The sequence below is a fragment of the Ambystoma mexicanum genome, chromosome 7q (genome assembly GCF_040938575.1).
Source record: "Ambystoma mexicanum isolate Mex_15411 chromosome 7q, UKY_AmexF1_1, whole genome shotgun sequence".
Taxonomy (NCBI): domain Eukaryota; kingdom Metazoa; phylum Chordata; class Amphibia; order Caudata; family Ambystomatidae; genus Ambystoma; species Ambystoma mexicanum.
In genome coordinates, this window is record NC_090941.1 from 248,716,891 (window position 1) to 248,735,114 (window position 18,224).

Sequence of the window (18,224 nt, forward strand, 5' to 3'; positions counted from 1 at the left end):
GTTTCAAACTTGAGATAAACTATATCCCCATGTTTTTATTCGTTTATTGTCATATGATTTGCAAAACATTACACATGAATACAAAATGGTCAATTTCATCAAATTTACCAAATCAGTCGCAGTTAAAATCTAGATGTCCATAAAAATGATACAATTCATGCTAGGATAATCATGCAATTCACATCATATTTCACATGCTAATAATCACATCTAATATAAAAAGCTTAATGACCCAATATAAAAGTTTCACCCAGTATATTGTAAATCTCCTTAATTAACCATACAAGTGCCAAAATAAGAGATCTTTTGATAATGGCTTGAAGACAGCACAAGAGCATGTTATTATTGCCTACATATAAAATGTGTCCAGTCATTGATGTTTGACAGAATAGTTCTCTGCACATTCAAGCAGATGTTTGCAATATCTACATTTCTATTCTCATACGCTACCTGGTAATATTTAAAACTACCAAGCAACTTTTCCTAAGAAAAACTGCAATATACAAAAGTAAAACTATTCCTTTTATAACTGCAGTTTGGCAAGACAGCTTCATGTGGTTGACGAAACATGCTTTCTCATGTCTCACTAGGGAACATGGACAATCACACAACTTGAAATGTCCTTTCTCGCTGTTGACTTCCAGAAGGATGCTGACACAAGGGTGGAATTTTGGTTGGTAAAGACTTTTATTTATCAAGAAAAGAAACCCTCACTATCCGTATCTTCTAAGATGAGATTCCCTGGCTCAAACTAATTCTAAAGAAACAGTTACAATATCATTCAAAATCAAGCTCTAATGCCCTGTGTCACAACCTGCTTCTATCGGTTACACTACACTACAATTAAAGAATAAGTCAACAGAAAATTTCCTTCCCCGAAGAATGACTCCCCTCTTCTTGTATTTTGTTGGCATTTAGGTGGTTTCCTCAGAATTGTTCTCTGGCAATAAAGATGCCGGGGGGAATGGCTCCCTTCCCCTGGCTTGTGATTCCAACATACTATTACAGCAGTCAACTTTCAGAACCAGGAGAATGACTCCCTTCTCCTGGTATTGATTCACACACTTCAATATAGTTCACACCAAAGCCAGGGGGAATGTCTCCCTTCCTCTAGCATCTTTGTCAAAAGGGCTTTCAGTTTCATCAGCTTTCAGGACCAAGCGAATGACTCCCTTCTCCTGGTATTGGCAAAGTCCCAATTCCTTCTCAGGGTCTAAGTGGACGTCTCCCTGCTACTGAAATGGGGATGATTTCCTCAGATAATTACTATACCTGTGTTGGGGTACCAGACCCTTTGATGGCAGTCAGTGGGCTGGAAGTCCTCCTATGATCCTTGATTTACTCTGGTTAGTGTCCCAGAGCCTTCTCTGTTGGTCAGTGGGCTTGTTTCTGCCCCTACAATGAATACATTTCCCCTCTGGTGGTCGATATGCTTGTGTCGGTGCTCCGGAACCATCTTTTGTGGTCAGTGGGCTTATTGTTGCCACTGCAGCAAAGAGGTTTTCCTTGGATGCTCGATGCATCCTTCCCAATAGTTTGACTATTACTACTGGGTCAGCAGAGAGCCACTCGAGCTTGCCTTTCTTCCACCACTGTGTCACCTCTGGGTAGTTTGTCCCTCCTGTTACCTTTGTAGGGTATTTGGTACACCACCAGGGCGTCCTTGGAGTAGGGGGAATCTCACCGGCTCTTCAGGCTTTTCTCCTCAGCTTCTTCTGCACTGCAGAAACTCCATGCTCTACTAGTCTGCTTGGCTCTCTCTTTCTGATTCATGTTTTGGTCTGCTCCAACTAGACCCATGGAGAACTCTCTCAATGCTTTGCTGGCATCCTCCGCTCTTCGGCATCCCCAGTCAGCTGATAGGACTTGAAACTCCTGCTCCACCTCTCTCAGCTGGGCTTGAAGAAGTCTTCAGTCTTTCTTCTCTTCTCATAAATTACTGACAGTCCAGCCCTGATGGATTGTCAAAGTCCTTTGTTGTTTTTGATGGATTGATCTTCATGCATCTTCGGGTCCACCTCGTACAGCACTAGCACAGTTAGTCATTTTCATGTATCCTTTGCTCTTACTTGTCCTGGTACTTTCTGCTGTGGCTGTTACTCTTACACTCCATAAATACATGGGTCTACTCTCAAGGAAGTGGTCTGGCATGGAGGGAGGTTAGGGAAGGTTGGAGTGTGATGTTGGCCAACAGACTATACCTTAGGTGATCATCCTTATCCCCAGGGGGGTGAGTCCCTCCCCAAGAGGTCCTCCCACATAATACCACCCATAAGGGGACTACTGGGTAGTGGCTGCACATCCCTAGCTACATGGTAAGGAGCTCCCCTCTGGGGAGATGTGACAAGAATAGGTGAATTGTTACAATAGGTCCTCCATAAAAATAGATCTGCTCAGATAATATTTGCCAATTGTTCTTCACTATGTCTTTACTATTAGGCATCCTTTTAGCCAAATCTCCAATTTTAGAAATTGGTTTCAGCACGCCTTTCCTGGAAATGGCATTTGCAAGGCTCAACCACAAAATGTTGACTCTTCATTCATATGCAAGAGTTATAGTGAGACTTTTGGAAGCTTCATAGACACCACACTCAGGTTGAGAGAGAAACTTGTTGCAAACACTATAAAGCGTGTGAGCTTGTCAGCTATCAAATCAGCCCAGACTACATGTTTTTCCTCTTTTTATACCTAGCAACTGTAATGATGTTATCAGCTACTTACTGGAGGTCAATATTTGCACTCAGAGCTATGACAGGATTGTAGTCATTTATTTACTGGGACCCTGCATCACAGATGAGATTGAAAGTATTTTTGCCTGATTTTCCAGTCACATTGTGGTGAACAGAAGACATAGCATTGTTCACCTGACACAATTCCCATACAGGTCTAAGGAAAACAAATCTACAGTGTGTGTAATATTGCAATTTGCATTTTTATCTTCTTCATCAAAATTAGCCACACTTGTGAATTTCAAAACTGAAGACCTTAATTTGCAACTCTGCATGCTCAACTTCTGTTGGATTTTCACATATCAAATATTTCTCAATAAGTTCTAAAATAGTGCTGTCAGGATTTTGGCCAACCTTTGGAGAATATTTGACCCATAACATAATATGAATTTTGGTACCTCCATGAGCATGAAATTCTTTCCTACAAAAGAAATGTAATGAAGCAAGAAAATAATGGTAAAAGAAGTGAGACAGAAGTATGTAGTATATTGCACCAAGTTCAGCCGGTGTCATGTGCACTGCCCCAATTTTTGTGGGGTTGCGTGGTAAAGTTGAAGATCATCCCATCCATACTTTGCACTTCTCAGTTGTACAGAGCTGATGGGATGACATACTTTTGGAGCACCTGAACTCTGAATCATGCTTGAGCAAGTATCCTTTAGTTCAATGCAAGTTAGAAAGTATGTTTCTAATTTTGCTTAAAAACCTCATGCTTTTCTTCCACCTTCTCCGCCATCTAAGCCACATTGATGTTTTGAAAATGATTGCCAATCTTCAGTGTGTGTGCCACGGAATAGCAAAGAGTGGAGACCTCACTCTTGTACAGTAAGTGGAAAATGTACTCTATGTTAGTCTTGAATCATGGGTCTGCCACTTCCAGGGAAAAAAGTAATTGGGAAACATAATTCCTCTAAACCCTTGTCCCACAAACTGACTGGTTAATTCCTTATCTGGTGAATTTGATATAATTCAATTGCATCACCCATCACCACATGAGAATTCAAAAGGATGAATGGTGTAGAGTTCATGGAAACAACTAGCTTCATCATAGCTAATACACTGAGAATGATTGCATACCTTTGAATTGATATCAACTACTGGAATATGTTTTCAATCCCAGGAGTATAGCTCAGTGGCAACGTGGTTGCCTTGGAAGCAAGACGACATGGAGCAACACAGATTTGATCCCCGAGTCCACGCTTAGAAACCTATGGGTATTAAGCACGTTATAAATAACCTATCACATCATATCAATGAGAAAATCAGCACAAAATATTAAAGTGCAGCTTTTAAAGATCAACTCATTTTTGCCAATCTGTTTTGTTTTTACTAGCTATAACATTAGCGAATATCAACAGTGAATCCTCAATGTCCTGTCCAGATTATGTATGTTTTCTCTCATATCTAGTGGCACATGCACCACTCTCCCTTCCTCTCCCTGCACAAACTCTTTGCGAGGAAGATTTGAAGGCTTGGCCTCTAACCTGACTATAGCCTGAAATGGATCAAATGTTTGGAAAGAAATCACCTTAAATATTTTCCAAATGTTTGAGATATGGCTTCCTTGGAATACATGACGTTGGTTAGACGGGGTCAATGGTAGACTCTTAAAAAATGACAGCTGATTCAAAGTATGTCTCTTGAATTGAATTTAGTACTTTCTTCAGGTTTTCTACAATACCCAATATCAATACGTTGTTCACGCGTTGAAGTGAAAGAGCTGCTGCTTTGGAAAAAATATCACTCAGTTAGAAGATGTCACATTCTCGTATGGTGCGAAGCTAGCATACATATGTGATATAACTTACTTTGACATTGATCTTCATCTAAACAGGCAAAAGAGTGGACCTGTACACCAGTAAATTCTCTTACTTCACACTGAGCAATACATTAAACTATATTATCTGCTTCGTTTCACTCTTTCTAGTGTGAAACTGGGTAAGGATAGACCTTAACATTGTACAAGACTGTTGTCTTGCATTGCACATTGAAGAACATTTCCACAGCAGCACAGGTTTAGTACTTTTAACATGTAGAACCCATGCATCTCCTTTCCTATCTAATCATCCACTCCTTGACTGTTTATGCTTCACTAAAATGCTATCACTTACCTCATACCATTTCTCTAACCCAGTTATTGCAAATGTGCAGTACATTTCTGTTGGTAACTGTTTTCAGTAAAATACTGTCCAGTTAGAGAAATATGCAAACACTTCCGTCCAATAACAACACCAAAATTGTTCGACATTACCTTGAATTTAAATGACAATTCTGTAAGTGCCTACTGATTACTTTTTTAAATACTCTCATATGATTCAGAATCTAAATAAACAAATTCCTTTTGAGGAAAACACATCTCAGTTAGGCTTTCAAGTTCCTATTTTTGTCTAAATCATGCAAGAAATAATGAATTATATTCTGATAAATGATAGCTGTATTACTAAAAGGGTTACCAATGTGCAACGTATCAAAAGCATCCTACTTCAATTTGTTCATTATTTATTAAACAACATGTAAAACTGCAATAGCAAATGAAAGGACAACAAAGGCAACATAGTTCACAAGATGCAAAATACAAAGCAGCTTCCTATTCCTTTGTGCAGCCTCCCCAAGAATCAGCTTAGAGGTTGCAGACCTAAAACGCACCAAATGAATACATATCACCCAGAACACCAACACCACTTCCTTGCCCAAGCACCATTGTGCTTATAGAATTCAGCATGTGTGCTACACATAAGAGTAGGTACAAATGTACAGTACTTCACACACAATTAACATCGATAGAGTCTGGAAACATACCCACCTTGCATATGTCCTATACTTATATTTACTCACACTATCATCAATTTTCAGCATCAGAAAGAAAGGGTTCTTCTGGGCCACATTATTACATACTAATTCCAAAAGGACTTACAATGCAAACTGAAAATGCACTATCATTTGCTTTTGCTTAAACTTACCACTCCTGTGTCTGCACATTAGAGCAACACATTTTGATCACATTGACAAAGGAATTTGAACAGCACAATGATCCCTAAAAAGTACACCACTCTTTGATGAGCTCCATATGGGCTACTTTTAACATTACATTATCTCCCTTTTTAACTATTATGTGTACTCTAATACAACTTTTGAAGGAAGCTACAAAGCACCTCACCCATCATAATGCATCTTTGAGAGAGGTTCTTCGAATAATATAGCCATTCGAAAACAACATGGCCAACGTGAGACATTTTTGTTCTTTGATAAGAGATACCTATGAGACACAGTTGACGACATACCTTTATTCAACTTAACTGATATTCCAAATATCACATTATGCCATGTAAGTTAATTTTGTTTGAATTGTCTGATCATAAAAATTCTTTGACCCCCTCTCTGTTCCTCAACATTGTATTCTATGTACTCATTTTCTAATCACAATCTGTAAAGACTTGCAATTTTGATTTCCTTGTGTCTGTCCTACTTTATTTGCATTTTCTGTTTTCATCTCTACTATGCATTAGCATTCTTTAGCACAACCCCTCCCATGTATCGAAACCCATTACATCTCCTACCTTACGGTCAGCACAATTGACTGGTATTGTTAGCCTGCCTGTCAAAAAGCCTCTGTCTACATTCAGAATATCTGCTGTTATATGCTGAACACCATATTAGCTTTAACAACATTTATCAAGCTATTCAAGTCCAACCTCTTTCACGCATTACTCAAAAATTCATATCATAATACAGGGACATGCTACTGAGGGTTTGTGGGGCATATGTAAATGTCAAACACACACAAGCTTATATTTTACCCTTTTCTCATGTTGGCTTGTACATTACAGTACATTACATTATCTTGACTCTTGGGGTTTACCGGAACTGCAACTCCCAGAAGCAAATGGGGATGGTGACTGCAGGGCCAGACTGTGCTTTGAACCATCACGGTCAAGCTGTCAAATAGCGACACAGCTCCCAGGATCATAGAAGACTGTTGCCTGGAGCAGCACTTGGCTATACCAGCTGATCAATATTGTTGGATGGCTAACACGAAGGAGTCACCACTCTATGGGTGTTGCCTTCCCGCCGCCTCCCTTTTTTCTGGCACTAAGACTCATACATAAGCCTTACAGAACATTAAACACAAAGAACACAAGTTGGTTAAGATGGGGGGACAGGAGATGGACAAAATATGACAGGTTACTACCTATTATTTGCGCAACACCAAGTCATCTTCGAGCACTTTACTAAATGACCAACTAAGTGTATCCATTGCTTGCTTTGGTACTAAAATGATAGAATCCATCATACAACTGTTAAGTGTGTAACAAGGATCACAATAATCCACTCCAGGCATCAGCATGAGTACACACACCTCAAACTCACACGGATGCTGGGTAATGACTCCAAAGGTGATATTAACTCACTTTTACATTTTTATTTTTATTTTTTATATATAACGCACCAAACCCGGAGATATCTAGCTGCTTATGCTTAAGAAATTGGTTACAGTGCTTATGGTTACAGGTCAGAGTGAACAAGAAATAGTTACATCACAGAGAGAAGTAAAGTTAAGGTAGTTACATCAGTTAGGTTACAAGCAGGAACAAACAGAAAGTGATTACATCACACACGTACAATCGAGTTCAGGTGAGTACAGTGGAATAGCCTAGCCCCATGTTGCATGGTGGCTACGTCACAGGGTGCAGTACGGTCCAGGTGTGCAAATTCGTGGAGACTAACCCCGTGTTGCAGGGTGGCTGCGACACAAGGATGCAGTAAAGTCAAATCAGATGGGCAGGTTCGAGGAGCCTAACCCCATGTTGCAGGGCGACTGCGAGACAAAGATGCAGTAAAGTCAAATCAAATGTGCAGTAAAGTCAAACCCCACTATCCACCCCCTACCTACCAAAAAGTTTGAAACCGCTGATATTAATATACATATGGATAAAAGTGAGCTATTGGAAAAAAAAAGATTGTGCACTCCGGTGCTTCCATTGTTTAATTCTACGTTCTTGGAAGTGGACCCAGTTGAAGGTTTTGATACCTTCAGAGGGACTTCTGCCGCAGCTGCCTCTGGGGTGAACATAGTGAATGACAATAGTGAAGTATCCAATGACATTTTGATTGTGGAGCAGCCTAAAGTTGTAGATTTAGCTACAACCAATCTACAGGATGACATAGATTCTGTTTCACGCCTTGAAACACTTGTGTATAGGCGCGTTACAAATGCCATATCATATCATATCATATATCATACTCAATACTGTATTGTCGCACCATCAACCCCTTTTAAAACTGGGCTTTGAGTGTTGTGAGGTAGACCCACTCACGTTTATAGGTCTTGACAAAACCTTGCATTTGCGCCCAGAGGACATATATCTGGCAGATACACATAATTCAAGGGAAGGATTCACTGTCGAAGCTGTCACGAATGGCAATAGGAAAGCTTTCATCAGCCATGGAAATAAAACCGTCGGGGAATAGTGGGCAGAGAGGTTTGGTTCTGGCTGGCCAGTGCCCTCGAAACCAGGAAAATTTGCAGAACCTGACAAATTGAATCATGTGATTTTGAGGAATACAAGGGATCACTCCCACTACTCAGTAGAAAAAGGCATCTGACCTTCCCTTGATGACTACGCTATAGTTGTTTTGCAGGAAACATGGACTGTGTGAGTATTGCTTTGTGATGGGAAAAATACTATATAGATTTTCGCCAATAAAGGCAAAAAAGGTAGACCCAAAGGAAGCTTAATAATTAGTGTTCTCAACTCACTCTCACTGAGGCATATTCCCGTGGACTCTGTTTGCATCTTGGCAATGTTGATTATTGGTAACTGTTAGCTAAACATGCAGAAACATTGGTTGTTAACATATATGATCCGCAAAACCTCATACATACACAGTGTGGAAATAATGAACAGACTTAACAGCGTGTTAAACCATGAAAATCATGGCCACGACATTCCTGTCATTATTCTTGGAAACTGTAATGCCAAGATACCTTCAGATCACATAACGCTGGGAGGCGACGAACGGGAATCGCCTCTGCATACCCTTACTTCTCAACTCAACTAAGGCAATTTGTATTAAATAACAAGGGGAAGAAATGGCATACATTTCATAGCCAATATGGTTTCATTATGTTAAATGGTAGGTGTGCTGGTGATGCGCCAGGAAATTACACCAGGGTTGCCTATAATAGTGCCTCAACACTTTACTATTGCTTTGTCCAAGCTGGTTTCTATTACTTGTTAGTGGGTTTGCAGAGGAACTATAGAGAGGAGAGCAACCGCTTCCCTTTGATTACCACCTGCGCCTCGACAAACTGATATGATATGATATGGCATTTATAACGCGCCTATACACAAGTGTTTCAAGGCACGACGAAGCAAGGGAGGGGAACAAGGGAGGACAGACAACGCTCCTACTAGGCCAGCTGTCATTCAGATCACACAAGTGCGTGGGAAGGTTGCACGGAAAGTGCAGTACATGGGAATAGATAATAAGAATAAGTAACAGCCAGCATGTGGCAAGTGCAGGGTAAGTGCAGACATCAGGTGTCAAGGGCTGGTAGGGGCTGTAGGGATACAGAAACAGTCCCCAAGTGTGGGGGTTGCCAGGCGGGCAGTGCAGGCGTGTGACGCTGGCGTGGGAGGGACCTGGGCCCGAGATCAGAGGGTGAACAGGTAGCCAGTGAGTTCCGCTTACAGCCAGGAGGTCAGCAGAGCAGAGGAGGAGAAAAAGCAGAAGCAAAGAGAAAGGTTTTGAGGTGCTTCCGGAACCGGAGATGGTTATCCTCAAGTTTAAGAGAGGTAGGGAGGCTGTTCTAGAGGGAGGCACCAGCCGAGGAAAGAGATCTACCACCAACTCATCGCTTGGAGAAGCGACTGACCCTGAGGGAGTTGGAGGCGGTGGAGCGAAGAGCTCGACAAGGAAGATATTTAGGAAGAGAGTGTTGAAGGAATTGAGGCCTCTCAAATGGAACATGATATGACAGGAAATATGAATATCAATTGCTAAGCTTATAGAATAACATGAAGGGCACACTATCTAGACAGTGCTAATGCTTACTGTTAGGAGGCAGATGAATATGTCATCCACAGCTTCTGGCCTACCCCCGGCCAAATGCTGCACAGGTGAGAAACAATACTTACTAAGGCAACCATACTGCCCTTATCGCAGGCAGGTGCAGTAGGACATGGAAACAGTTTACGCTGAAAATTGCAAAAGTAATCAAACTAACATGATAATAGTACATGTGCATGCATTTAGACACATAGCAAATGTGTACTCAACATGAAGAACAGGTACAATCTACATAAATAAAAATGAAAATGTTTGTTTGTTCAAAATATTAAATCTCTGAACGTTCTTCACCGATTGCTTTGAAATTTTGACACAACGTGGCATTCGAATAGGCACATGTTTTTATATACCCACTACACATAGATGTCACACCTGTGACAGGTAAAAACATGCTTTTTCTGAAAAACAGCACCATCTGTTGGGCGTAAAAGCAACACACGCAATCTTTACTGAAAAAGAGCGCCATCTGTTGGACGTAAAAGCAGATTCAGATCTGCTTCGTTCACAACAGATCGAACGTGACAGGCTAAGAGTGGCTGAAAGACGTCAACGAGAAACAGCAGATCAGTGGCAAACACGACTCTGTGCTCAGCAATCACAATCACCTTGCAATCCGGTACAACTCTGGGTCATAAGGAACTTTTTTGGCACATCTTAACATTACCTCAACATATGGCAGCCTGTTTACATGCCCTGGGTACAATTGCAATTGAATCCAGAGCCAGAAGCTCAACTAGTAATTGTGGATTCACATAGGATTAGTGAGGGCTATTTAGAGAATTATTTAATGCAACACATATTTCACACTTTGGACCATTTGCCCAGTAGACCATTTAACAGGACAACAGGACAAATCACAATGTTATGACTATATCAGGGACGGTTTATAGTGATATAATCGTATGTCATTTTTTCGAAAGTCATAATATCGAGAATAAAAAAGTCGAAAACAAAAATTTCGATTTTTTTTTTTTTTTTTAAATTGCTTTTTATTCGAAATGTGGGGTTTCCCCCCCAAACCCCCTTTTTGTGTTTTTTTTTAACCATTTTTTTTATTCCTGGACCCCAAAATAAATATATAATTTAAAAAAAGGGCATTCAACTTTTTTTTTCGACCTTTTTGTTTTCGATATTATGACTTTCGACAAAATGTTTTCGATTTTTTGACTGAACACCATCAGGGACACAAAAAGAAAGATGTGGTCTAAATTACACAGCACTATGCAAATGCATGCCCAAACTACCTACCCATTGTACGCATATTAAGATCGAAAATCACCAATGGTTGCGAGGATATAAAAGTAGCGTGAAATTAGAACATTGGACATCACTCATACAAATATGCAATAATAATGATACACAATGTTTTTGGGGGTTAATTAATGGCAATAACTACAACCTGAAACAGCTGGAGGGGGCTTCTAAGGAAGCTTGGGAATACTATATTAAAAACACCAATGGGAATAAATCATCGAATCCCATTTATGATGACTGGATAATTGGGCGTTAACACATAATATCGATGACATCATTACATTTATTAAAAACGGAAAGTATTCTAGAGCCTTCTGAGCCTGAATGCAAACTTAGGGAAGATTGAAGAGAATAATGAACATCAGGATGAATATGATGAGGAGGATGAAATAGATGGTGTCTTCCCTATCCTACCCCTTTTCTAGGTTTCCTTCTGCTCATGCAAAAATAGATTTGCAGTGATCTTTCTCTCTTGTGTAGGCATTATGTAAGAGTGGTGACATGAAGGGTGCTCATTAAGCTACATTATCATATTTTTCAATTATGTACTGCCTTTAGTTGAAACATCAGCTTCAATGCCCTCCTTCTGCTTTCTTCTCTCCTTCCTCTTAGACCTCATGGTTAGACGGTGTCTTGTTGCAGTGAGCACCTCCATGAATCTGCTGCTTTGCAATGCCGCATGGCCTATTTTCCCTTTCTAGTGTCCTGAATGCACAGGCTAAGTCCACACCCTCTCAGTTCAGCCCAAGATGACCACTGTGCCAATCATTGTTTCTGAGGAACAGTGCCTACTTGCCATTGTGTTCTTCATCTTCTCTGCAGTCTATGTGAGGTCCATCCTCCCCAGTCCAATGCATGCACAACCCCAATGTGATTTGCTTGAATCCAGGTCTAGACCATTTATCTTGCTACTTGGTGTAGGTCCTAGAACTCTGCCCCGGGAAAGTTGAAAGTAGGAATTCCCCCTGACAGCTTCTGAGGGCAGCACTGTCCCTCTTTTACTCTACTAGCAAGGCACCAGGGAGGCTTCCTACTGTTGTACCAGCCCTCTGCACCATAGAGGACCATCTAGGCAGAGGGTGGTTAACTGTTGTCTCCCAGTCCCCCACACTGTAAGGATCATGTTTGCAAGTTTGTTCCAACCTGCTCTTCACAAAGAAGCCCCTACCCAGTTAACAGGAAATAAAAAATCTGACGGGTGATAGGAAGGTTTGATAAAAGAAGAAGCTTGGGAAGAAATGTCACAGGAGGGTGCCTCATAAACTAAGTACTTGAATGAGGTCGAGCGACATGCAGGTAATTCCATGTGTAATGTTATAAAGGCATCTGAAAGCTTGTTGGTTAATGGGTGAGTGGGAGCAATTGGCAGGGGACATCTACCAAATGCAGGTGTGTTGAGAGTTATAGGGAAAATCAACCTGTATGATCGGTGCCAGCAAAGGCTGCCTGAAGCTTGCACACATCAAAGCATACATTTAATGACATGAATGAATTTGATGATGTTGTGTAGTATTACTCCAAAACATGCGGGCAGCTACTTGGTGCCCTGTTAGTCTCGAAGCCCATTTCAACTAAAAGGTTGAAAGGTCCAGATCCTGCACCTGCCCAACGAGAACACCAGCCCCCCTCCCAAAGAACCATGAGCCTGCTGTAAAAGACAGCCCCAACCGTAACTTCGCCAGTAAAAATGGTGAATCGCCACATGGTGCACAAACACGGCCCATAAACACCCACCCGCTACAACCTAGGAATCAATCACAAGAAACACCCAACCGCATTACTCAAACCCACAGACATATTCTATCCCTGACTGCTCTCCACTCAATCAGGCATTTTCATCAGTTAAGTAGGAGCATTGATTAACCAACAACACATGTTACCACACCCCTTCTAAAGATATACAACCAGCACCCTCTCCAATCGTAACATTTAATTGGCTCACAGTCAAAATTGCCCCAACTTATTTGTTTGAAAAGCACGAGGGAGCAGACAGACTCATGTGTGGATTTGCCAATTAAAAGCCACATTTTTTTTTAATTATTATCATAGTCAAATGTCGTTCTCTCGAAGACCTCGTCACCCTACTCCCTTACCTGTGGCCTAGGTTTTGGACTTATAGTGGTGCTTTGCGCCACCAAATGGGGAAAAAAAAGAGATAACAGGTATTCAACAGCCTTTTCTCCTCTGTATACTCCAACTGAATGTCCAGTCAAAACAGGGCTCTTCTTTTAAAGAAAGTTCATTTGAATAGGGTATTTGCTTTACTTCTAAAATACAATCAATCTTGTACATATAAATATATTCCAATATTCCTAACAGAGATTTGTGGTTACCGTGAGACCAGAACCAATCCAAAGAGATGGTTGGATAGCCCCTGAGCACATAATTGTGTGAAGTCTAGTTGGTTGTACTTTACCCCATAAATTGCACAAATCATTGACATTGATCTACTCACACAGCCTTCTGAACATGCATCGCTCTCCTATATCATGTTCTTTTTAAAGAACTGTGCCCTGACTCACTTATCCCTCATAAATCCACCCGTCACCTCATGCACACATGATCCTTTTTCAATCTAAAGTTGATCTCGTGTTATATATAATCAGTGTTGTAGTGAATTCATAAGCTTATGAAGCAAGCAATTATGTTTTTAGTCATTGGGCCTCATTCCAAGTTTGCCGATCAGGTAACAACGTATGGTAAGCTTGCCGGTACCATGGTTACCAGAGCGGCAAACTACAAGTTCTGCTTGTGGGTGCCTTTTCTCCTGCCAGGTCTGACCTGGCGGGAGGAACGGAACCCGTGGGCAGTCCATGTCGGATGCACCAGCAGCATTCACGAATGGTTCTGTTGCATCCGGCCTCCCGATTCCCATTGAGCCCTATGGGGCTCAATGGGAATGGGGAGTAATGCGTTCCGCCGCCTGGCAATGGGGAAATACAAGATCCGCAAAGGCTGTAATGGCCCTGTATTTCCCCATTGCCAGGCGCCGGAAAAATGTGCAAGTTCGGCGGCAGTCTGTCGGTTTTACCGGCAAGGCTATCGCCAAACTTTTAATGAGGCCCATTCACCTGTAATTTCATCTTTGGTCTCATTACGAGTTAGCTGGTACATGGTAAAAGTGCTGTTAATGACATTTATCAGCACTTTTACCAGACCAGCCAACTACAAATTTGCCAATAGCTAAGAGTTGGAGGTAAATCTGTTCCCTACTGGCAAAAAACGTGCTTGTGTTTCCGGCACAACCTTTAATAGCGGCAAAATCCTCCCATAGGATCCTATGGGACTCCATGGAATGGGATTTGCTGTGTATACCGGCACCTGTAATCTGCCGGTAATACTGACAGGTAAGTGCCAGTAACAGTAAATGCATTTGCCTGTATTCTGGAGGATTTACCGCCAGAATACCGGAATACTGGAATACTTGTAATGAGGCCCATTGTCTTTAGCACAGCTTTTTATTAAATAAAACCAAAATATATCAGCATGATACAGAATTAGATGTTAACATGTTTATTTCTGTGTGATGATTTGATGTAGACACCATAAAGCATACAACAAAATATATTCAAATAGAAACGGAAGTAAGTTTGAGCTGTAAAATGTTTCTGCCTGTATTGGGAACTTGAACTTGAAGAAAAAAAAAAAAATGCAGGAACAGTTAATTCTGAAAGACATTCTGTCTTGCAGTGGGAATTAGGTGCTCTGGGCTGCTCAGTTTTATATAACATTGTTCTAAGCAAAAACAGATATATTTCGTATTTTTAATTAGGCAAGCAGGCTTCAGTTAGACAAGTAGGTATTAGAAACACAAACTAACCGTGCCTGACAGCTTAGAAATCTCAGACTATCTGATCTTTGAATCGCAGATGGGCACTCAATCTAACCATGTGACTCACACAGAACATTTGCTAGTTAAAACTGCAGCAGAGATAAAGTCAGTGCTTTCACACTTCAGGACAAGAGCATTAGCTTGACTGAAACTAGCTCTCCTGCTTAAAGCCACCAACACAGATCCAATCAGTTATTTAACAACTTGAAAACAAGGCCCAGTGCCATGAAGGGTCTGAGCCAATGTAAAGGCGTGTGGCAAACTTTGCATACAGTATTTCAAATAGGTGGGGATACGTTTTCCTATGTAATTCTTGATGAATATAAATACCATTAGCACATAGGGGTTTGAAAGTTTATGGAATTCCAGCTTCATATGTGCTTCCTGTTTCACGTGCCATCACTCAGACAACAACCAAACAAGTTTGAAAACCGTGGGAAGACAATAGCATGGCATATACACTTTACTCCCACATGGCAGCCTTACCGGCCACATGCTTAGACATGCACTGACCGACTCACACACATTATACTCTTACACTTAAACATATCGGCTCACTCTCATTCTCAATGACACGTCCAAATTGCATGCATATGACCATCAAATTCACCCGAGACTGAGTGCACAACGAAAGAGTAAAATCAAGGCAACCTCACATTTTGTCTAATGGAAAAGTAAACACTGCCTGCAAATATGCTTTACATGCAGCGTTTAGCAATGGACTCCATCTGGTCTTGACCAGATGCATAACCACGGCGAATTCAACCGTAATCCACCCATTGTACGCCTGCATTTAAATGTCAAGAAGGTGTCCAATGAGATGCACTGACAAGACAGAGATGTTTTCTCGACTCTGTGGCCCTCCTCTATCTCATCATTGCTCCAAAATAGAATGCCATGTTAAATGGAGGCATGGACCATTATTCCTGGCTTTTACAGGGCCAATTACTGTGCTACACCATTTAATATGATGCTGCACATGTCTTCCCGCAAATTATAACACAGTACAAAACAAGGCAGAAAAACTAGGCAAGATAAGACCAACACACAAATGAAGCTTTACAATGGTGTCATCCTGAGATGTTCAGGTTCAGAAATTCAACATTTTCAAAGATTCATCCTGTTCACATTTTTCAGAAATATTATGAAATCATTCTGATCTCATTGATTCTTCCATCATGTCCTAAACCACCATGAGTTCATTCCTCATTCCTCAAATTGGTTTAGAAAAACATTTCCAGTGCATATCTAAACAAACACATTCTTCATGACAAGTTGTGTTTGTTCTTGCAGATTTTCATCGTGCTCTTACATTACTTAAACATTACACTTCAAGGAATTAGCATAACTTAACCACCAAAGACAGAATCTAGCATTTGTCTTGCATCTACATACATCTTGAAAGGAATTTGTCCTGCTTATGCTGGTGGAGCTGTAAAGAAGCACCATTTAACAAAGGTGTATAAGCCCTAGCGGTTTTGTTTCTTATTAAATAAAATAAAATGATGCCAGTAGTTTGATCTCAGAAATGGGGGTCTGCTAACCAGACACCTTTCACCAAACTCCCTGCCAAAAGAATAGTGTACAAGTGTGCCCTTCTGCAGCAGTAACCTGATCTGCAACGCCTGCACACCAGTGGCACAGAGCAGGCTCAAAGGTCACAGGTGCCTTCTTGACATCTAGAGTGACAGCAAAGCCCCTTCAGCACAGAGGCTGAACTTAAATACGCATCAGCATTTAAAAACTGCATTATTCTGTTGAATTATCATCCTGGATGCAATTTAGGGCTCTATCAGAACCTTGGCGGTATCCCGGCGGTAAATCCACCGGGATACTGCCAACGCAAATAGCATTACTGCAACTTGGTCCGGCGCTATTTGTGCCAGATCCTGAGTTGTGGTATGACTGTAAGGCTGTGAGGCTGTAGCTTGCCAGGACTCTAGGTTGCATGCTGGGTGCTATTACCACGGCACAATTTGCACTGTGGTGATTGCATCGCAAATGGATGTAAAGTGGAGATTTTTACCTGCAGTAAAAACCTGGCAGTAAACCTCCCACTTTCCACCCAAACACAGGATTGGGTGGAGCAGTAAATCACTGGTAACAGCATTACTGCTGCATTTTTACCGATCCGCCCAACCCGTGATAACTCCCTTAGGACTTTATCAGGACCTTGGCATTATCTCGGCAGTAAATCCGCTGGGATACCACCAAAGCAAATTGTGCATAATACCAGTATTGAATTCTAGAAGACTATATGTCCAAGATGGCTCTGCCAATACATTCCAGTACCTACACATAAGGACATACTCCTGTTGGAGATGCTATAAAAAAATGCCATGCAACTATAAGAAGACATGTCTAATACGTAATAACACATCATGTTTGCTTATAATAAATTCCAAGAAAAAAGTAATCCAAAAGTAGGAAATGCCTAGACTGACTGCTGTAACATTTCAGTCCAGCCACGTAATAACACTTATCATGCTTGCTTTATCATGAATGCACAGCATAAAATGATGGACATCCTATAAGTAACAACAACTTTTCTGGTAAACATATTAAAAAGTTACTGTTGCAAGTAAGATTGCCTGCAGATAATTTGTGTTGTGGGCATTTACCACTGAGATGAATCTATTCTTGGGGGAAGTGGGAGGATCAATGTAACCAACAAGCTCACATTTCTTAAAAGTAATCTCTATCAGAAGGTATTGTGCCCATCATGCTTGGATCTTGGGAGCTGTCTTTCCAGATTGCTGGGAAATGACACAGCTCTTATAGAGGCCGTCTATGTAGTCTCCAGTCTAAGGCCAGTAAAACTACAAAGATAACCTCTCCTTCGTCCTCTTGATAGAAAGCTGACTTGTCAGAAGACCTCATGGTCCAACATTAGCAGGAAGGGATACACAGCCTGGGGCACCAACTACCTCCTGTCAGGCCCACATTTTGACTCTATGGGTTTGCTGAACAGAAGCCTTTCTTGCCAGAAGATCCCATACTTACAAGTGGTTTACCCTCCAACTGGGATCAGGCATTCCTTCTTAGGTCTTCAGGGTAGGGACACTGTCTTTGACCCTTTGGAGAATATGCCCTTGTAGGTGCACCTTAAACAAACATTCTTTTCAAATCAGGGTCTTACATATTCTAGCGAACAGGATACCTTTGCTTCAGGAGTTGGGTTATGCATGGCAGTCTCAGCAGGGTGTCATATCTCATCGACAATACCCGATAAGTTTAGGAAAAAGCCTAACATCACTTTTACAGGGACCTACTTTGCAATACACACATGTAGAGTGACAGTCATGCCATTAACTGTTAAGAAAACATGCAACACAGGG